Source organism: Lepidochelys kempii, chromosome 2 (genome assembly GCF_965140265.1).
Source record: "Lepidochelys kempii isolate rLepKem1 chromosome 2, rLepKem1.hap2, whole genome shotgun sequence".
Classification (NCBI taxonomy): Eukaryota; Metazoa; Chordata; order Testudines; family Cheloniidae; genus Lepidochelys; species Lepidochelys kempii.
In genome coordinates, this window is record NC_133257.1 from 156,504,112 (window position 1) to 156,526,466 (window position 22,355).

At 43.1% G+C, this 22,355-nt stretch overlaps 1 long non-coding RNA gene across 1 annotated transcript; it reads right to left on the reverse strand.

Moving 5' to 3' along the window:
• Nucleotides 1-3,472: 3,472 nt before the first annotated feature.
• On the reverse strand, nucleotides 3,473-4,870 carry LOC140905982 (uncharacterized). The gene is made up of 2 exons (XR_012157012.1): nucleotides 4,494-4,870; nucleotides 3,473-4,149 (listed from the first exon to the last, which is right to left on the reverse strand). It is a non-coding gene; the product is annotated as an uncharacterized lncRNA (long non-coding RNA).
• Between the last annotated feature and the right edge of the window lie 17,485 nt (nucleotides 4,871-22,355).

The window sequence follows — 22,355 nt, forward strand, 5'->3', positions numbered from 1 at the left end:
AAAGTGACAGCTCTTTACATAATCAAGTCGGGCTATTTCCTGCATAGATCAAGGTTTTCTCACATCCCCCCCACCCCCATACACACACAAACTCACTCTCCTGCTGGTAATAGCTCATCTAAACTGACCATTCTCCAGGTTTAAATCCAAGTTAAACCAGAACATCTGGGGGGGGGGGGTAGGAAAAAACAAGAGGAAACAGGCTACCTTGCATAATGACTTAGCCACTCCCAGTCTCTATTTAAGCCTAAATTAATAGTATCCAATTTGCAAATGAATTCCAATTCAGCAGTTTCTCGCTGGAGTCTGGATTTGAAGTTTTTTTGTTTTAAGATAGCGACCTTCATGTCTGTGATTGCGTGACCAGAGAGATTGAAGTGTTCTCCGACTGGTTTATGAATGTTATAATTCTTGACATCTGATTTGTGTCCATTTATTCTTTTACGTAGAGACTGTCCAGTTTGACCAATGTACATGGCAGAGGGGCATTGCTGGCACATGATGGCATAGATCACATTGGTGGATGTGCAGGTGAACGAGCCTCTGATAGTGTGGCTGATGTTATTAGGCCCTGTGATGGTGTCCCCTGAATAGATATGTGGGCACAATTGGCAACGGGCTTTGTTGCAAGGATAAGTTCCTGGGTTAGTGGTTCTGTTGTGTGGTATGTGGTTGTTGGTGAGTATTTGCTTCAGGTTGCGGGGCTGTCTGTAGGCAAGGACTGGCCTGTCTCCCAAGACTTGTGAGAGTGTTGGGTCATCCTTTAAGAAAGGTTGTAGATCCTTAATAATGCGTTGGAGGGGTTTTAGTTGGGGGCTGAAGGTGACGGCTAGTGGCGTTCTGTTATTTTCTTTGTTAGGCCTGTCCTGTAGCAGGTAACTTCTGGGAACTCTTCTGGCTCTATCAATCTGTTTCTTTACTTCTGCAGGTGGGTATTGTAGTTGTAAGAAAGCTTGACAGAGATCTTGTAGGTGTTTGTCTCTGTCTGAGGGGTTGGAGCAAATGCGGTTGTATCGCAGAGCTTGGCTGTAGACGATGGATCGTGTGGTGTGGTCAGGGTGAAAGCTGGAGGCATGCAGGTAGGAATAGCGGTCAGTAGGTTTACGGTATAGGGTGGTGTTTATGTGGCCATTGTTTATTAGCACTGTAGTGTCCAGGAAGTGGATCTCTTGTGTGGACTGGACCAGGCTGAGGTTGGTGGTGGGATGGAAATTGTTGAAATCATGGTGGAATTCCTCAAGGGCTTCTTTTCCATGGGTCCAGATGATGAAGATGTCATCAATATAGCGCAAGTAGAGTAGGGGCTTTAGGGGACGAGAGCTGAGGAAGCGTTGTTCTAAATCAGCCATAAAAATGTTGGCATACTGTGGGGCCATGCGGGTACCCATAGCAGTGCCGCTGATCTGAAGGTATACATTGTCCCCAAATGTGAAATAGTTATGGGTAAGGACAAAGTCACAAAGTTCAGCCACCAGGTTAGCCGTGACATTATCGGGGATAGTGTTCTTGACGGCTTGTAGTCCATCTTTGTGTGGAATGTTGGTGTAGAGGGCTTCTACATCCATAGTAGCCAGGATGGTGTTATCCTGGTGTTAACACCATCCTGGCTACTATGGATGTAGAAGCCCTCTACACCAACATTCCACACAAAGATGGACTACAAGCCGTCAAGAACACTATCCCCGATAATGTCACGGCTAACCTGGTGGCTGAACTTTGTGACTTTGTCCTTACCCATAACTATTTCACATTTGGGGACAATGTATACCTTCAGATCAGCGGCACTGCTATGGGTACCCGCATGGCCCCACAGTATGCCAACATTTTTATGGCTGATTTAGAACAACGCTTCCTCAGCTCTCGTCCCCTAAAGCCCCTACTCTACTTGCGCTATATTGATGACATCTTCATCATCTGGACCCATGGAAAAGAAGCCCTTGAGGAATTCCACCATGATTTCAACAATTTCCATCCCACCACCAACCTCAGCCTGGTCCAGTCCACACAAGAGATCCACTTCCTGGACACTACAGTGCTAATAAACAATGGCCACATAAACACCACCCTATACCGTAAACCTACTGACCGCTATTCCTACCTGCATGCCTCCAGCTTTCACCCTGACCACACCACACGATCCATCGTCTACAGCCAAGCTCTGCGATACAACCGCATTTGCTCCAACCCCTCAGACAGAGACAAACACCTACAAGATCTCTGTCAAGCTTTCTTACAACTACAATACCCACCTACAGAAGTAAAGAAACAGATTGATAGAGCCAGAAGAGTTCCCAGAAGTTACCTACTACAGGACAGGCCTAACAAAGAAAATAACAGAACGCCACTAGCCGTCACCTTCAGCCCCCAACTAAAACCCCTCCAACGCATTATTAAGGATCTACAACCTATCCTAAAGGATGACCCAACACTCTCACAAGTCTTGGGAGACAGGCCAGTCCTTGCCTACAGACAGCCCCGCAACCTGAAGCAAATACTCACCAACAACCACATACCACACAACAGAACCACTAACCCAGGAACTTATCCTTGCAACAAAGCCCGTTGCCAATTGTGCCCACATATCTATTCAGGGGACACCATCACAGGGCCTAATAACATCAGCCACACTATCAGAGGCTCGTTCACCTGCACATCCACCAATGTGATCTATGCCATCATGTGCCAGCAATGCCCCTCTGCCATGTACATTGGTCAAACTGGACAGTCTCTACGTAAAAGAATAAATGGACACAAATCAGATGTCAAGAATTATAACATTCATAAACCAGTCGGAGAACACTTCAATCTCTCTGGTCACGCAATCACAGACATGAAGGTCGCTATCTTAAAACAAAAAAACTTCAAATCCAGACTCCAGCGAGAAACTGCTGAATTGGAATTCATTTGCAAATTGGATACTATTAATTTAGGCTTAAATAGAGACTGGGAGTGGCTAAGTCATTATGCAAGGTAGCCTGTTTCCTCTTGTTTTTTCCTACCCCCCCCCCCCAGATGTTCTGGTTTAACTTGGATTTAAACCTGGAGAATGGTCAGTTTAGATGAGCTATTACCAGCAGGAGAGTGAGTTTGTGTGTGTATGGGGGTGGGGGGGATGTGAGAAAACCTTGATCTATGCAGGAAATAGCCCGACTTGATTATGTAAAGAGCTGTCACTTTGGATGGGCTAGCACCAGCAGGAGAGTGAATTTGTGTGGGGGGGTGGAGGGTGAGAAAACCTGGATTTGTGCTGGAAATGGCCCACCTGTTGATCACTTTAGATAAGCTATTACCAGCAGGACAGTGGGGTGGGAGGAGGTATTGTTTCATGATTTCTGTGTGTATATAAAGTCTGCTGCAGTTTCCACGGTAAACATCTGATGAAGTGAGCTGTAGCTCACGAAAGCTCATGCTCAAATAAATTGGTTAGTCTCTAAGGTGCCACAAGTCCTCCTTTTCTTTTTGCGAATACAGACTAACACAGCTGTTCCTCTGAAACCTATTTTCAGAATGTTCTTCATATGATCTTCACATCATTAATATATTTAATCTTCCTGGAGAAACATAGACATAAGTGACAAATGTTACTTCATAGAGTTCCCTGTAGAAAAGGCATGAATCAGTAAATATAACGAAACCACTGTGCAGGTTTGTTATCCCTGTCATCATGAGATACATTTGGTTTGGACTGTGATACGTTAAGGAATATGAAGAACTGGAAAAAACAGAGAATAGGACTGTTCTAGATGCCTTATAGCTTCACCACTATCAGGTTCTCAAGAGCAATCTTGCTATGCCCTATCAATTTACACACAAAATATATACCTGCTGAATTAGCCCTATATGTTTCTTTGGAGTGCTGTGTGGATTAACTCCATTAATGAATAACTTTTAAAACTTAGTCATCTTCTTTCTGCTATATCTACAGAAAAGGAAGAATTTGGCAAACTCATTAAGGCTGATGTTCCTTTCTTGCAGCAGTCCCCTGGAAATGTTTTAGAATTGCAACCAGTAATAACACACTAGTAAAAGTGCAGTGATTTGGGTGTGTACAGAGTTATATTTATTACCAAAAATCTTCATTGAGGCAGAGTTAAGGAAGCTTAGCACTTCCTTCATGTCCTTCCAGAATGTGGCAGCCCAGGTTCAAACCTGTCATAACCAGGAAATACAAACAAACAAAAGTGACATGTCAGAAAATAAGAAAATGCATAGTTCTAAGTAATACCCACCACACCCCTCTAACCCTTCCCCCATCAGGAAACAAAGCTACATTTCAACCTCTGAAGTCCAGGAATTACAGAGCTGTGGTAAAGCCTCTCATACCACACCCTTAACTCTGCCCCCTGGAGATGGCAACAGTCACTTGGGACAAACTGCATGGGCTTTGGTTTGCACCAAGAACTGACTATTTGTCTACTCTTGTGAGCTGGAGAGGCTTCCCAGGGCTTTGTGAGTAAAGGGCAGGCTTGGTTATGGACCAGATGGATTTTTACCTCAGGAACTGACTCTCGTCCTTGTCCATGTCAGGCTTTGCTACTCTGAGTATTTTATTCCAAAACCACTGGGAGTTGTATCCCATTTGTTGGCCCCAGCTATGGTCAGTTGTCACCCTGTGGATATAAGGCCCAAACAAATATCAGGGTCCTATATAAAATTACACCAGTGCAATCTAAAACCACAGGATCATCAGTATACCCATACACAAATCAATGACTCAGCTCTGCTCTTGTGCTGCCAGCCTAAATGTGAGTCTCTCTCTCTCAGGGAACAGTTTCATGTTACTTGGGAAATGCAGGAAGCTTCTGAATTCTCTCATCCTAATTGCTGCTATCATTTCTTTAAGGTTTCAGAGTAACAGCCGTGTTAGTCTGTATTCGCAAAAAGAAAAGGAGGACTTGTGGCACCTTAGAGACTAACCAATTTATTAGAGCATAAGCTTTCGTGAGCTACAGCTCACTTCTTCAGATGCATATCGTGGAAACTGCAGCAGGCTTTATATATACACAGAGAATATGAAACAATACCTATTCCCACCCCACTGTCCTGCTGGTAATAGCTTATCTAAAGTGATTTCCAGCACAAATCCAGGTTTTCTCACCCTCCACCCCCCCACACAAATTCACTCTCCTGCTGGTGATAGCCCATCCAAAGTGATAACTCTTTACACAATAAGAAAAGGAGTACTTGTGGCACCTTAGAGACTAACCAATTTATTTGAGCATGAGCTTTCGTGAGCTACAGCTCACTTCATCAGATGTTTACCGTGGAAACTGCAGCAGACTTTATATACACACAGAAATCATGAAACAATACCTCCTCCCACCCCACTGTCCTGCTGGTAATAGCTTATCTAAAGTGATCAACAGGTGGGCCATTTCCAGCACAAATCCAGGTTTTCTCACCCTCCACCCCCCCACACAAATTCACTCTCCTGCTGGTGCTAGCCCATCCAAAGTGACAGCTCTTTACATAATCAAGTCGGGCTATTTCCTGCATAGATCAAGGTTTTCTCACATCCCCCCCACCCCCATACACACACAAACTCACTCTCCTGCTGGTAATAGCTCATCTAAACTGACCATTCTCCAGGTTTAAATCCAAGTTAAACCAGAACATCTGGGGGGGGGGGGTAGGAAAAAACAAGAGGAAACAGGCTACCTTGCATAATGACTTAGCCACTCCCAGTCTCTATTTAAGCCTAAATTAATAGTATCCAATTTGCAAATGAATTCCAATTCAGCAGTTTCTCGCTGGAGTCTGGATTTGAAGTTTTTTTGTTTTAAGATAGCGACCTTCATGTCTGTGATTGCGTGACCAGAGAGATTGAAGTGTTCTCCGACTGGTTTATGAATGTTATAATTCTTGACATCTGATTTGTGTCCATTTATTCTTTTACGTAGAGACTGTCCAGTTTGACCAATGTACATGGCAGAGGGGCATTGCTGGCACATGATGGCATAGATCACATTGGTGGATGTGCAGGTGAACGAGCCTCTGATAGTGTGGCTGATGTTATTAGGCCCTGTGATGGTGTCCCCTGAATAGATATGTGGGCACAATTGGCAACGGGCTTTGTTGCAAGGATAAGTTCCTGGGTTAGTGGTTCTGTTGTGTGGTATGTGGTTGTTGGTGAGTATTTGCTTCAGGTTGCGGGGCTGTCTGTAGGCAAGGACTGGCCTGTCTCCCAAGACTTGTGAGAGTGTTGGGTCATCCTTTAGGATAGGTTGTAGATCCTTAATAATGCGTTGGAGGGGTTTTAGTTGGGGGCTGAAGGTGACGGCTAGTGGCGTTCTGTTATTTTCTTTGTTAGGCCTGTCCTGTAGTAGGTAACTTCTGGGAACTCTTCTGGCTCTATCAATCTGTTTCTTTACTTCTGTAGGTGGGTATTGTAGTTGTAAGAAAGCTTGACAGAGATCTTGTAGGTGTTTGTCTCTGTCTGAGGGGTTGGAGCAAATGCGGTTGTATCGCAGAGCTTGGCTGTAGACGATGGATCGTGTGGTGTGGTCAGGGTGAAAGCTGGAGGCATGCAGGTAGGAATAGCGGTCAGTAGGTTTACGGTATAGGGTGGTGTTTATGTGGCCATTGTTTATTAGCACTGTAGTGTCCAGGAAGTGGATCTCTTGTGTGGACTGGACCAGGCTGAGGTTGGTGGTGGGATGGAAATTGTTGAAATCATGGTGGAATTCCTCAAGGGCTTCTTTTCCATGGGTCCAGATGATGAAGATGTCATCAATATAGCGCAAGTAGAGTAGGGGCTTTAGGGGACGAGAGCTGAGGAAGCGTTGTTCTAAATCAGCCATAAAAATGTTGGCATACTGTGGGGCCATGCGGGTACCCATAGCAGTGCCGCTGATCTGAAGGTATACATTGTCCCCAAATGTGAAATAGTTATGGGTAAGGACAAAGTCACAAAGTTCAGCCACCAGGTTAGCCGTGACATTATCGGGGATAGTGTTCTTGACGGCTTGTAGTCCATCTTTGTGTGGAATGTTGGTGTAGAGGGCTTCTACATCCATAGTAGCCAGGATGGTGTTAACACCAGGATAACACCATCCTGGCTACTATGGATGTAGAAGCCCTCTACACCAACATTCCACACAAAGATGGACTACAAGCCGTCAAGAACACTATCCCCGATAATGTCACGGCTAACCTGGTGGCTGAACTTTGTGACTTTGTCCTTACCCATAACTATTTCACATTTGGGGACAATGTATACCTTCAGATCAGCGGCACTGCTATGGGTACCCGCATGGCCCCACAGTATGCCAACATTTTTATGGCTGATTTAGAACAACGCTTCCTCAGCTCTCGTCCCCTAAAGCCCCTACTCTACTTGCGCTATATTGATGACATCTTCATCATCTGGACCCATGGAAAAGAAGCCCTTGAGGAATTCCACCATGATTTCAACAATTTCCATCCCACCACCAACCTCAGCCTGGTCCAGTCCACACAAGAGATCCACTTCCTGGACACTACAGTGCTAATAAACAATGGCCACATAAACACCACCCTATACCGTAAACCTACTGACCGCTATTCCTACCTGCATGCCTCCAGCTTTCACCCTGACCACACCACACGATCCATCGTCTACAGCCAAGCTCTGCGATACAACCGCATTTGCTCCAACCCCTCAGACAGAGACAAACACCTACAAGATCTCTGTCAAGCTTTCTTACAACTACAATACCCACCTACAGAAGTAAAGAAACAGATTGATAGAGCCAGAAGAGTTCCCAGAAGTTACCTACTACAGGACAGGCCTAACAAAGAAAATAACAGAACGCCACTAGCCGTCACCTTCAGCCCCCAACTAAAACCCCTCCAACGCATTATTAAGGATCTACAACCTATCCTAAAGGATGACCCAACACTCTCACAAGTCTTGGGAGACAGGCCAGTCCTTGCCTACAGACAGCCCCGCAACCTGAAGCAAATACTCACCAACAACCACATACCACACAACAGAACCACTAACCCAGGAACTTATCCTTGCAACAAAGCCCGTTGCCAATTGTGCCCACATATCTATTCAGGGGACACCATCACAGGGCCTAATAACATCAGCCACACTATCAGAGGCTCGTTCACCTGCACATCCACCAATGTGATCTATGCCATCATGTGCCAGCAATGCCCCTCTGCCATGTACATTGGTCAAACTGGACAGTCTCTACGTAAAAGAATAAATGGACACAAATCAGATGTCAAGAATTATAACATTCATAAACCAGTCGGAGAACACTTCAATCTCTCTGGTCACGCAATCACAGACATGAAGGTCGCTATCTTAAAACAAAAAAACTTCAAATCCAGACTCCAGCGAGAAACTGCTGAATTGGAATTCATTTGCAAATTGGATACTATTAATTTAGGCTTAAATAGAGACTGGGAGTGGCTAAGTCATTATGCAAGGTAGCCTGTTTCCTCTTGTTTTTTCCTACCCCCCCCCCCCAGATGTTCTGGTTTAACTTGGATTTAAACCTGGAGAATGGTCAGTTTAGATGAGCTATTACCAGCAGGAGAGTGAGTTTGTGTGTGTATGGGGGTGGGGGGGATGTGAGAAAACCTTGATCTATGCAGGAAATAGCCCGACTTGATTATGTAAAGAGTTGTCACTTTGGATGGGCTAGCACCAGCAGGAGAGTGAATTTGTGTGGGGGGGTGGAGGGTGAGAAAACCTGGATTTGTGCTGGAAATGGCCCACCTGTTGATCACTTTAGATAAGCTATTACCAGCAGGACAGTGGGGTGGGAGGAGGTATTGTTTCATGATTTCTGTGTGTATATAAAGTCTGCTGCAGTTTCCACGGTAAACATCTGATGAAGTGAGCTGTAGCTCACGAAAGCTCATGCTCAAATAAATTGGTTAGTCTCTAAGGTGCCACAAGTCCTCCTTTTCTTATTCTGAAAATAGTAAACTCTGAACTGCCTTAAAGGTCACTTTCTCCTCCTTTACTAGCAATTGCTCATAATCTGTTGTTGCTTTTCTAACTGTTTTGAAATTAGCAAACTTAAAAACCAAGCAGTCTAGAAACATAGTTTCCATCTGTGTATCACAACTGTAATCCCAGATAGGCACAGCTGGTCATAGCACAACTCACACATTCAAAATATCTCTGTCCTCTGAATAAGTCATTTCATTATAAACAATAGAAAATGAAAAGCGGGTTCTCAGCTTGTCACTGATTTCAGTCTTTGAAACTCAAAGGACAGGCAGGTACCTCTGCATTCTTTTGATGCTGAGTTCCAGAGATTGTATCTTTGTTTTAAATTACTCTCCAAATATGCCTTTATAGTTGGGAGATCCACGATGTGAAGTGAAATGTTTGTAGTGGCAAATGCTTCTCTTCATTGAAGAGTTTGACCTGACACTGTTCCCAGTTTGCTGTAGATTTAGCAAATAAGTTGTGAATAGTTCATTGCACAAGTTCCACTGTCTCCAAATCCTGAAAGTTCCAGTAGTTTGCATTTGTGTAGGACAGCATTTATATATTTTTCATTGCTGATCAACCAGAACACTTCAGACAGAGCAGAAAACATTTATCTTGGTGATGTGAAAACTCCATTTCTCTTCTTTGTCCATGCACTGAGTTGGGGTCACTTGAGCTGTTTTTCTCTGTGAAGCAAATAAAAATGAGCAGTGAGCTTGTTGCCGTTTCATTTATTGTTTCCATAAACCAAGTCTAAACTAATGACAGGTTTCAGAGTAACAGCCGTGTTAGTCTGTATTCGCAAAAAGAAAAGGAGGACTTGTGGCACCTTAGAGACTAACCAATTTATTTGAGCATGAGCTTTCGTGAGCTACAGCTCACTTCATCGGATGCATACGGTGGAAACTGCAGCAGATTTTATATATTTATTTGACCATGAGTGTCACACAGTGTATATAAAGTCTGCTGCAGTTTCCACCGTATGCATCCGATGAAGTGAGCTGTAGCTCACGAAAGCTCATGCTCAAATAAATTGGTTAGTCTCTAAGGTGCCACAAGTACTCCTTTTCTTTTTGCAAGTCTAAACTGGTGCCCTGTCCAAATTGACAGTGAACTTGCAGAAGCAAAACTGAAACAAAAGGGGTTCTGAAAACATTAATTTCATAAACAAGAATGTAGCTGCTTATGCCACCTCAGAGGATGCATCCATCAGTGTAACAGCAATGGCGGTACTGAAACATTGCTTAAGAGATGGAAAATTTGGCAGAAAAAGTAATTGCAAAGCTATTTACAAACCAGCCAGATAAGTGTCCATCACAGGTCTACTGCTACTGTGAGGAAAACAATAATTAGGAATAGGCCAGTCCATTCGGATAAAGTAAGAACTGACCTGGGACAAAATATTGACTCAAACTTTTTTGAAATTTGAAAAGTTTGGTTATTTTTGTCCGTATAACTGATTTTCACAGTCCCCTGCACTTCCTGATTCTGTCAAGGCTAGCAGGGGAAGTGTCAAATTATTGAAAGAAAGATTGTTTTTTGGGTGTTTCTGGTCCACCCAGAAGCAAGAAATCTCAGGCTAAAGGTTGATTTCACGTGACTTCCCAACACATTGGCAGATTAAAGAGATCTCAATGGTTTGGCTAAACATTAGTAAATCTTCTGAACTTTTGGGTGCTTAAATAAATTGAACCTATAAAGCCTCTTGAGATTCATTCATCACTAGTAAAAATGCTTGGCAATCTGCAGATATAAAAATGGTTCTTGGCTCATGCTTAATCAAGAAATTGTGAAGACAAGCCAGTAGGACAAGATGGACAGCTCCTGTGAAAGTTGAATGCATAGCTAGGAAGCCACCTATTTATCTTCAGGTCTTTATCTGAGCACACAAATAAGGTAATAGTGGGTTCAACTGGGTGTTATGTATGCAATTACCCAATGTGTATGTATAAATATGGCTTTGAAGGGTGCATGTGTATGTTTGCACCACTTTATCTTCCTTTGAAAAGGTGTCCCTACACCACCTCAAATGAAGAAGGGAATGATCATCAGGTCCTACATCAGAGGTACATCACCAGAGCAAGCTGTATTGTTTAAGCAGCTTGATTAGTAAATGATGCCAACTATATATTTTTGATTCTGAAGTATTTTTCACAAGTATCCAGGACAATAAGACTGGAAGAGGCAGGGAAGAAGAATTCACCAGGAGGCCTGATCCAAAGTCCACTGAAGTTAATGGGAGTATTTCTATTGACTGCAGTGAGCTTGGATCCTGTTTTAAGGGAGCAGCAGCTATTCTATTACCTGCCCTCCAAATGTATTATGCTATTGAAGTGCCATAATGAGATTACTGCCCCAAACTGCATGTAAATTCCTGCTGTTTCATTTTCTTTTGCGGTGAAAATGTAGTAATTTGTTTTTTTTTGTTTCTCACTGCGTCTGGGCCATCTGTTCCTTACTCAATACACTGTTCCTTACTGGGAATGAAAAAAATAATTGATTACTGAACTTCTGATTCAGTTGTTTTATTTCTTTCCCTACTTTCATTCTTATTTTCAAAATAAGAATCTGGACAGATTGTACTTTATAAACTAAATCTGTAGCCAAAATATATTGTTACTATGGCACACACAATTTAACAGCTTTAAACAGTGCAATAAAATGAAAATTTATTTTATTTATTTATTCTAGATTTACAAAGAATACACTTTAGGTATGGAATTAGGGACTTGTACCAGGCACATGATTATTTTCACAAGTGCACCTTCCTAGCGCGTATAAAATTTATAATTCTATTTCTTTACCTGGGCTATTTTGCACATCTAAGTTGTTCCTCTTCAACTTTATAAGTGCAACCTATCACTGGAATCTCAAAAAAAAAATTCATTACAACATGTTATGTTCCCAGCTGTGCATTGATCAGGTGCCTTCTTGTTCATTCACATACGTGCCCACTCCAATTTGTGTTCTGATTTGCACGATGTCGACAGCATCTAACAGCTCCATTTCCTCCTTTTTACAAACTTTTTTGTAATCAACTAAATTAGTAGCAGTAAAAGCGTATTTCTAATGATGCTGAGACTAAATTAATTAATTTAAATTATCAACAATTTCCCTCCAAATCTTTTTCAATCCCATCACATGTTAATTATAGTTTATCAGACTAGATGGTAGCTCTGAAGCAATGTTCCTCGAAGAGAGCTTAAAACTAACCCTTTCGCTGTATATCCTTTTAGCAGGTTAAAAGTTCTTCTTTCTCTTGCCTTTTCTTTCAGTGAGAGTGATGCTATTCATAGGACCCCAATATTTAAAGGGTTCTGTTCTTAATCTTAATTCTGTATCTGAGCTACTAAAGTGGATATGCTCAGGTGCAGAAGACACTCACTAATACCTTGGGAAAAGAACGTTGGTGTAATAACTGGGCCTGGGAGGCTTCCTTTTAATTGTGAGGCTAATCAGTGGAAAGTGGGTAGTTTCAGGAATTGTCACAATAACCTGTTATGTAAAATGATTTTAAGAAAAGATTTGAGAAGGACACAGACTTAATTTAAACAAGGACAGTGGTGAGATTATGACTGTAAACAAGAGGAGCAGGGGACTAGGAAATCTATGGACCAAAATTTGTGCTTTGGAAATTAGGCCTAATTAATGGGCAAAATAATGAGAGGATGGACCATTCCACACATCACCCCTTTTGGGGGGCCTTAAAAAGAGACTTGGGGGAGGAAAAAAAGGAACTTCCACCACCATTGCAGATATAGCAAAAGGATGTTTACTGTGACACCCAGACCTTGATACTGCAGTGGGATGATTGACCATCATTGCTGCACCAGCAAGGATCCCAGCATGCTCCATCCCAGAGGTTTACACTTGCATCCTGTTGATGAAATCCTTGTGCTCCTGGATGCTAGACAGATCAACCACCTCTTCCTGCAGCTCTCTGACCTGCTTCCTGATGTAGTTCCCCTTGCTTGGCTTTTGTTGATGGGGACACGCGGTCCACATCCACAGCAAGTCAAGACCAGGGCCTGGGTGGAAGCCTCCATGGTCAGGATGCCTGTCTGGTGGGGAGTCCCACAGGTGCAGGCAGATAAGCTTGCAATGTTGTTGCCAACACACCATTTTCCTCCCATTATGAGTTCCTCCTTGTAGACTTATCAGCATTTTTTTATTTTTTGCCTTTTTGTTTTGTGTCTTTAGTAATACCTGGTTCTGGGATTTTGTGCTTGAATTATTTAGGCCCTGATCCTTCCAGCATTTACTCATGTACACAGTACCATTGAAGTAAATGGGAATACTCATGTGCTTAATGTTTAGCACATCTGTAAGTGTTTGCTGGATCAGGGTCTTACTTTGTACTATGCTATTGTCATGGAAATTTGAAAAAAAGATGACCCTTTTCTAACTACATTCCCAGTCAAACATCCCTCTCAATAATTAGATTTGTACAAAATAGAAAGAAAAACATTAAAAACAGTGCTTTGCAATAATTCATAATTCTCTAAACCACCAGGTAGCTTAAATGTGCAATTTCTGCCACTAGCTATATTGAAAATGCATATACACACTTAGGGCTAAATTATGGCATCAAGCCATAGCCCTGTTTGTGGATAATCGAGCCATATCACTCCTGTGTCAACTCTAGAAGACACGAGTCTTAGGGAGGCACAAGGCCTCCCAGAGTTACTCCTGTATCACCTATAGCTTGCATCCCTCTGTATCCAAATGACATTCTGATAAGTAAGCTGGAGAAATGTCGGTTTGGTGGAACTATCATTAAGTGGATACATAATTGGTTAAACAACTGCAACCAAAGAGTAACTATTAATGGAATGATGTCAGACTAGAGGGAGGTCTCAAGTGGAGTTCCAAAGGAATCTGTTCCTGGTCTGATGGTGTTTAACATCTTTATTAATCACCGGGATGTAGGTATAGAGAGCATACTGATCAAATTTGCATTATGCGGGGGGCGGTGGGAGAGGGTTGCCAATACTTTGGAGGGTGGAGCTAAAATCCAGAGAGATCTTGACAAATTAGAGAACTGGGCTATAGACAACACAATGAAATTCAACACAGACAAATGTAAGGTGCTACGCTTAGGGAAGAGAAACCAAATGCACAAATACAGAATGAGGGATAACTGGCTCGGCAGCAGCATTGCTGAGAAGAATCTGGAAGTTGTGGTGGATCACAACCTCAACATGAGTGTGCAATGCTGTTTCAAATAAAGCAAATGCACTTTTGTTCTACTCAGCGCTGATTGGCCTCAGCTGGAGTACTGTGTCCAATTTCGGTTACCAGTGTATAGAAAGGTTGTAGAGAAACTGGGAAAGATCCAGAGGCAAGCAACAAAGATGATCAAAGGGATGGAATGCAAACCGTGTGAGCAAAGGCTTAAAGAACTGGGTATGTTTAGTTTGGAAAAGAGGAGATTAAGGGGGGATATGACAGCAGTCTTCAAATACTTGAAAAGCTGTAATAAAAGGGATGGAGAAAAGTTGCTCTCTCTTGCATGGCAGAGAGGGCAGGACAAGAGGCCATGGGTTCAAACTCCAGCATAGCACATTTAGATTAAATCTCAAGAAAAACTTCCTAACTGTAAGAACAGTAGGACAATGGAACAGACCGCCTCGGGAGATGGTGGAAGCTCCTTCACTGGAGGTTTTCCAAAGGAGGCTGGATCGCCATCTGTCTTGGATGGTTTAGACACAACAAATCCTGCATTTTGTCAGGGGGCTAGACTAGATGACCCTGGCGATCCCTTCTAACCTTATGATTCTATGATCTTGTCAGTTTCACAATTGCAGGGTGAGAGAGCTCCAGCCTTTTGCACGTGCCACAGTGGCTCTAGTTCTGCTGAGTGCTTGCATGCTTAACTACACGTAGTCCCTTTGCATCCAGCACCTGCAGAGGGTGGAAGTGGGAGAGGTTCCTGTCACACGCTCCTTCCCTTGTGCATCCAGACAATTGCTGGGCACAACCTGACCCTTAAATAGGTAGCCACGCCCCTGGACTGTCCACTTATTTGGTATTCTTGCTTAAGTATTAAGGGCTAGATTGTGGCACTGCAAACAGTGAGGAGCAGGGCAGCGCTGCATAGCCCCAGCAGGTATACTGGAGGCATTCTGCCACAGAGAGCTCCCCAGTTCTGCTGGATGGAACAGAGTCTGTAACGTCTCTTTGAAGGATCCAACATACTTAATTCTCCCTCCAGATGTATGGCTATGCAAAATGTTTTGGTCAGCTTCTGTTGAAGCAGAGTTGGCTCATCAGCCTCTAACCAACCAAACCAGGATCATCAGGACTAACAAATCTTCTAAAGTTCAAGCGGGAGGGGCAGGGGGAGCATTGAGGAGGTTGCTAAAACTCAGGGGAGCCAAAGCCTTAAGGGGAAGACGAGCTCCCCATAGGGCACCTGTTGTTCATTAAGAAGTCTGCAGTGCAGTGTCCTCAATCTCTCCATCCCAGGCTTCCTCTTCTCTCCAGCCTCTCCTTCCTAAGGAACTCAGGAGGCCTGCAGGCAGATTGTGAGGAGGGAGGCAATCAGGTTGACGTTACTCCCACCCCAGTCCTGTGCCCCATCTCAGGCTTGGTGTGGGTTCTCCCCTCCTGAAGGCCTGAGGTGGTTTGAGTCCCTTCCCTATAGGTCTTAGGAGGTTTATCCATACCCCTAATGAGCCTTTTGGGGGAGAAATTCTCCTTTTCCCATTGACAAGCCTCCCTGGTGATCAGATTACCTTGTAAATATTATCTCAGCAAGAAAAGGGCTAGAGCCTTCTTTTCCAAGACTGAAAACCTTGGTCTTTCACAGTCCGTTTGTGCTATGCTAAGTGACCCAGAACTTGCAATCCACAGCAACAGTCAGAATTCAAAGTTACATATATTTTTAATTAGACTTTAATTGGCAACTCTTTGGTGCTGCAGGTCTCCAAGTCTCCGATAGGGCTATTCTGTAAACAAGGGGTCCCCAATGCGGTGCCTGTGGGTGCTGTGACGCCTGCTGGGGCAGTGGTGTGCACCTGCAGGACACGACGCCGCTGAAATGCTGCCACCAAGCGTGGGTGCTGGAGAACCGTCCACCGAAATGCGTTGCTGTTTCTCGGCAGCATTTCGGCGGCGGGGTGTCTGGCGCCCACCAGTCTTCTGGGAATAGGAATGTGCTATTCCCACAGAGAGGTTGGGGACCACTGCTGTAAACTAAGTTTTATCCTTTTCCTTCTTTCTATTTTTAGTTTGATCGGGGGGGGGGGTGTCTGCAAAGTCACAACAAATATTACGACTTTTAAAACGCTGGTAAATACCTCTACTTTTGAGTGTCATAATAAGGGCTGAACCAAATTCATGGTCCATTTTGGTCAATTTCACGATCATAGTATTTTAAAGATTGTAAATTTCATGATTTCAGCTATTTAAATCTGAAATTTCAGTGTTGTAATTGTAGGAGTCCTGACCCAAAAAGGATTGGGGTGGGGTCGCAAGGTTATTGTGGGGGGCTCTGCAGTACTGCTACCCTTGCTTCTGTGCTGCTGCTGGCAGCGGCGCTGCCTTCAGAGCTGGGTAGCTGGAGAGCGGCAGCTGGTGGCTGGGAGCCCAGCTCTGAAGGCAGTGCTCCGCCACCAGCAGCAGCGCAGAAGTAACGGTGGTATGGTATGGTATGGTATTGCCGTCCTCACTTCTGCGCTGCTGCTGGCGGGGCACTGCCTTCAGAGCTGGGCACCCAGCCAACAGCCACAACTCTCCGGCTGCCCAGCTCTGAAGGCAGCACAGAATGAAGGGTGGCAATACTGCGACCCCCCTAAAATAATCTTTCAACCCACCAGCAACTCCCTTTGGGGTCAGGACCCCCAATTTGAAAAACATTGGTCTCCCCCGTGAAATGTGTATATTATAGGATAAGAGCACACAAAAGACCAGACTTCAGGGGGGAAGAAAAAATATCACAGTCCATGACATGTTTTTTGTGGCCATGAATTTGGTAGGGTCTTAGTTATAATTCAAGAAATCCTTTTTTAAATTCAGTTTAAACTTTGTAGAAAAAATCTCCCTTGGCCACAGATCTAACCAACCAATATTGAGGCCAAAAGGACTTTTTGTATGTGTGGATTTTAGAGAAGGCCAAAATCTAGGCTTATAATGGCAACTCAATTGCAACATTAACTATATAGTGACCTCTCTCTCTCTCCATAATCTTTCCAATATGAATAAACTATATGATAAAGAATAATGGATTCCAAAGTCCCTTGACCCTTATATGACATTTCTTCCTTTGCTTTATTATCACCTCCAAACACTGGAATTTGTTTCTTTTCCTGTGTTGTTAATGAATATCATTCTGGTGTTTAGTTCATGATGTATTTGCAGTAATTAGTCTGACTAATTAGCTGAGAAAAAGACTTGCAGATTTTTAATCTATATCATATTCCATTAGAGTATTCAAGAATATTGATATATCCGCTCTGCATATGCGACTGACATTCAACTTATAAAGCAGGCATAATAGAGAAAAATAGATGCTGGAATTGATAACAGAAGAATGGATACTTTATCCTACTTAGTAAATAAATTCTGGGAAGAGATAAGACTAAACATGATTCCTGATAAGTACATTCCCAGTGACCAATCAATATTTATTTTAGGAAATTTTAAAAATATACACAACATCAATAAATTGGAAAGAAATGTTCTCCTGAAAGCTAATATGATTGCCAAGAGACTACTGCTACATAAATGAAAATCTGCTAATCTCTCAATGTTGCCAAATGTTTAATTGGCCTTTGAAACTTGGCAAATGCAAAGAAAATTACCTACCCAATCGATGAAACAATAGAAATTATGCAGGAAACATGGTCCTGTTTTCTTGAGCTTTATAGCTCAGATGAAGGATGGGGCTGTGGCTTTAACCACTATTCACATTTCCAGGGGTAGGTCTGAAGCCAGAGGCACATAGTGGGTCCATGTCTTGGCTGATGTAAATTAGTGCAGCTACACTGACTTCAATGGAACTGTGACAATTTACGCCAACAGAGAATTTGGTGTAGTGGCTCCAGGACTGTTGAGGAAGTACCTAATGGTAGCTTTTACTCCACTATTTTACAGGATGAAGCACGAACTCCCTTCATGCTGTCCCAGAACCGCTAATTGATACAATGCAGTAGGGCATGCTTCAAGCACTTAAGAGGCTTTCTGCACCACAGTCAGCTTCCTTAGCGTTGCTCATTGAGATTGCAAGAACTGAGATTGCAAGGGGTTGTGGGCAGGGTCCTTCTGCCTTCTCCTTCCCCACTCTCCATAAATGTACAGGGCTAAATTCCCAAATATATGTGTAAGCAGGGAGCTGGGGAAGAAAACTTCATAAACTGATCTTGTTTGCATAGACATGCCCACTCTGCCTAGATACGCAGCATGATGGGGCTGCTTTGCCCAAATGATCACTTTTGGCTGGTGTTGGATTGCAAGTCACTTTGAAATGGGGTGCAGGGGTAATAAAGGGTCGTTAATTGTTCTGTAATTGCCCACTTTAATTGAATTGTCTCATTAGAATTGGTAAGGCAACCCCCCTCTTTTCATGTACATATATCTTCCTACTGTATTTTCCACTCCATACATCCGATGAAATGGGTTTTAGCCCACGAAAGCTTATACCCAAATAAATTTGTTAATCTCTAAGGTGCCACAAGGACTCCTCCTTGTTTTTGCTGATACAGACTAACACAGCTACCACTCTGAAATCTGATTGAAGGGTCTTTTGTTACAGACCAATAGAGCTGAAATCACTGTTTACTAGGCCTGCTTTGAGACAATGTCTTTGACGAAAGAGATTGCTCATCCTGGGCTAGCAGTGAGGCTCCCACACTGAGAGCTGAAATCACTGGAAGCTGTGCTAAGTGGTGTGACCTCAAGACATCCCAGAGGTTGCAGTGGAGCAAGTAGCAGGCAGAATGAGTGGCACGGAGCAAGCAAGGTGCCTTTTCCCTCCCCCCACTGGGGTGGGAGGTGAACTCATGTGAATGCACCTCTAAACTTTGGATCTCCACTGACCAAGAACAACAACTGTGAGTGGGGTGGGGTGGAGGGAGACGGGAGGCGCATGTTAAAGGAACTTTTGGTTGCTGGAGTGAAGAACCTGAGGGAAAAGACACTGCTCCATGTACTCTGGGGTGCGTGTTTTGCTCATGGTCTTATGATTCTGAATCCAAGTTAATGCTGGGTTACTTTCCCCCCTTTTTTTTAAAAAAAAGTTTCTTTTCTAAACTCAGACTCAGGGCTTGCAAGAGGGGAAGTATTGCCTCTTTGAGGCACCCAGGGGGTGATGTGTCATTTTCCCAGTTACTAATTGGGGGGCTCGAGCCAGGTTTGGTGGTATTGTTAAAAAGAAACCCCTAGATATTGAACCTGGCCCATGTCACTGCTTAACTCTACCTGGCAGAAGGGTTACATATCTGTATATTAGTGATAGAAGGAATATTCTGGGTCAGATTCTTTGGCTGAGGTGTGCTTGGTGCAGGAATTCAGGATGGGAGGGACAAAGCTGGCTTTAAACCCATCTTGAGTTCCGCCAAACTCAGGATTGCTAGGAAACAACTTTGCCCTGGAGTAAGTTACTGCTGCTTTAACTGCCAACGGGCCAAAAGGGACATTCTAGCAGCCATGGATTAGCCAGACATCAGCGGCCCAGCCATGCTCCCTCTTCTTGGAATGTGCCCCTTACACTGGTGGCTGAGAGAGATGTGGTTATAGAAGTTGCTATGGTACCCCAACGTCCCTGTGTGTTGGGAATCTTCCAGTCCCCAGTGGGTTTAGACCAGGGGTTCTTAACCTTTCCAGACTACTGTACCCCTTTCAGGAGTCTGATTTGTCTTGCATATCCCCAAGTTTCACCTCACTTAAAAACTACTTACTTACAAAATCAGACAAAAAAATACAAAAGTGTCACACCACACTGTTACTGAGAAATTGATTACTTTCTCATTTTGTCTGTATGAAATTTTAGTTTGTACTGACTTAGCTACTGCTTTTAATGTAGACTGTTGTAAAACTAGGCAAATATCTAGATGAGTTGATGTACCCCCTGAAGTCCTCTGTGTACCCCCAGGGGTACACATACCCCTGGTTGAGAACCACGGATTTAGACAGCTTTGCACTGGTGGGCCAGTGCAGAGGAGCTAGGGTGGAGTCCTAGATCTGGGCCTTTACTGACTATTATTCAAGCACCATATTCAAGCAGTGACATTTTCAAGTATTGGTAGTCAATTATGATCAAATGTAAAGTCTAGAACAGTCACATGAGCAATAGGCAAATGATGAGAATATCCAGCTGTGAGCTAACTATTCCCAGATTGTTACTCAATTTAAAAATCCCCAGTGTGTTTACAAGCACTCCCCAGTATGCACACATCACCACAAAGTACTTACAAATCGAGGGGCCTGTTCCTGTAGTTCTTTACTTGTGCAACTGTTGTCATTGACGTCCATGTAACTTCCTGTGAGTAAGTGTTTGCAAGATGGGACTCTTGCCCATCCTGCACGTAAGTACAACCCTCCCAAGTTACTGACATAGTATAAATTCCCACTCTTCTCCCTCTCCCCAAAATATAAGCAAGCCACCTCCAAAGGATTGACAACACCACCCACTATTACTGCTATTTAGCTCCTATATAGTTGTTTTAATCATAGATCTAAAAGCGACTGAAAAAAATAAAGCCAATATATCACCCAAAGCACATCTGAAGAATCCTCATTTGGAAGGACAACACTGTACACCTGTCAAACCTCACTGCTAACATTGTGAGGTCATTTATTGGTACACAGCTGAGCACTGTCCCAGCCAAGGGACTGTTCTATGCTCCTTGTCAGAACAGACATCTTCCAAGGAATACCAGCACACCAAAAAGATGATTTTATAAATACTATTTATTATCCCGCAAAGAATGCAGCAAACCATCCCCAACATATTTGCAAGTCACCCAATCATTTAAAAATAACAGTGTCCCCCAAGTATGTTTCATGGACGATATGTAAATCAAACATGCCCAGAAGTTCTGTGCAGCCAAAAAATAAATTCCAATTGAAATAACTCCTCAGGATTCCTGTGGGGAACTGTGCTGCTAAGAAGTAGCTAAGTACCATAAAGATAAACAACCCAATACCAAATATTGTTCATACGTTCAGTCATTCCACATGTTTGTTAAAAGGATGTGCCAGAAAACTTTAATATTCAGAAAAATCACATCTATGCACAATGCTATAGCAAACAGTGCACCATGCTATAATAACTGTAGTCCTTTTATTGTGTTTCTGTATATATTATTGCCTTTTCTTCCAATCCCAGCGTCCTGTTCTGCTACCAGTGTCATCTCTCTCCCCGGGCAGCAGCAGGTGACCAGGGCCTTGCAAGTCAACTTCCCAGTGAAGGATAGATCAGTGCTGTGGAGTCAGTGCTGTGGAATCTGGGTGTATTTTAGGTTATTGTTTTATTTACACATACACAGTGTCCTGGAACAGAGATGATCAAACAGCATGCAGGGCAATCACTTACAGCAACTTCAGTTCAACTCCAATGCCTGGATTCCAGAGAGCAACTCTGCCTCAAGAATTGACTCTAATCAGAGACCGAGAGGGTAATCTCTCTTGCTGGTTATGCATCTTTTGCCTTGGACCACTGCCTCTAAACAGACCTGTGCATGACAAAAACTACAACACTGCTCGTCTTCCCAAGACTGTAGATTTGCTCACACACTAAAAAGTTGGAGGACTATGTGTAACATCACCACCTGATGATACCTGCCATAACAATATATTGTTCATGACCGCTGTTATGACTGATTTCTTCCTATTTCATGTCCCTCAGTGTTCACAGCTACTGAGATAAGATTGACTGACTAAAAAGGGAGGATTATAAAATTAATGTACAAACCTGAAAGTAAAAGAAAGAGGAGAGAGGAATATGGGTTTGCTAAATATCAAAATAAGACTTTTTATCCAAAAAGGAAGGAGCAAAGAGCTCTTAAAATGATGGTGACAATTCCTGAGTTCCATTTAGTACTATGGTCTGTTTTTTAAATTAGGCCTGACATATTTTTGTTTCCAGATGCTTCAGTAAGCAGGAAAGAAAGAAAATCTTAGAAATAAGTATACACATTTTTTGAAAAAACAGAAGACACCTGATGCTCTTAAGCCAGAAGCCAACCTCCCGCAGACTCTTCAGGATAGCAGTAAGATACACAGATGTAATTATTTAAAGTTCCATAAGGAACCGATGTACCAGTAATTAGATAGCTACTTACATCAAGGAATAAGGAAGTAAGACTGACAGTGATCAAAATGTGATCATATTGAAAGTTTAGCAGTATGCAAAGATGTGGGATCATAAGAATTGATTTTCTCAGGAAAAAAAATCCAGGAATGAGTCAGCAGAGCT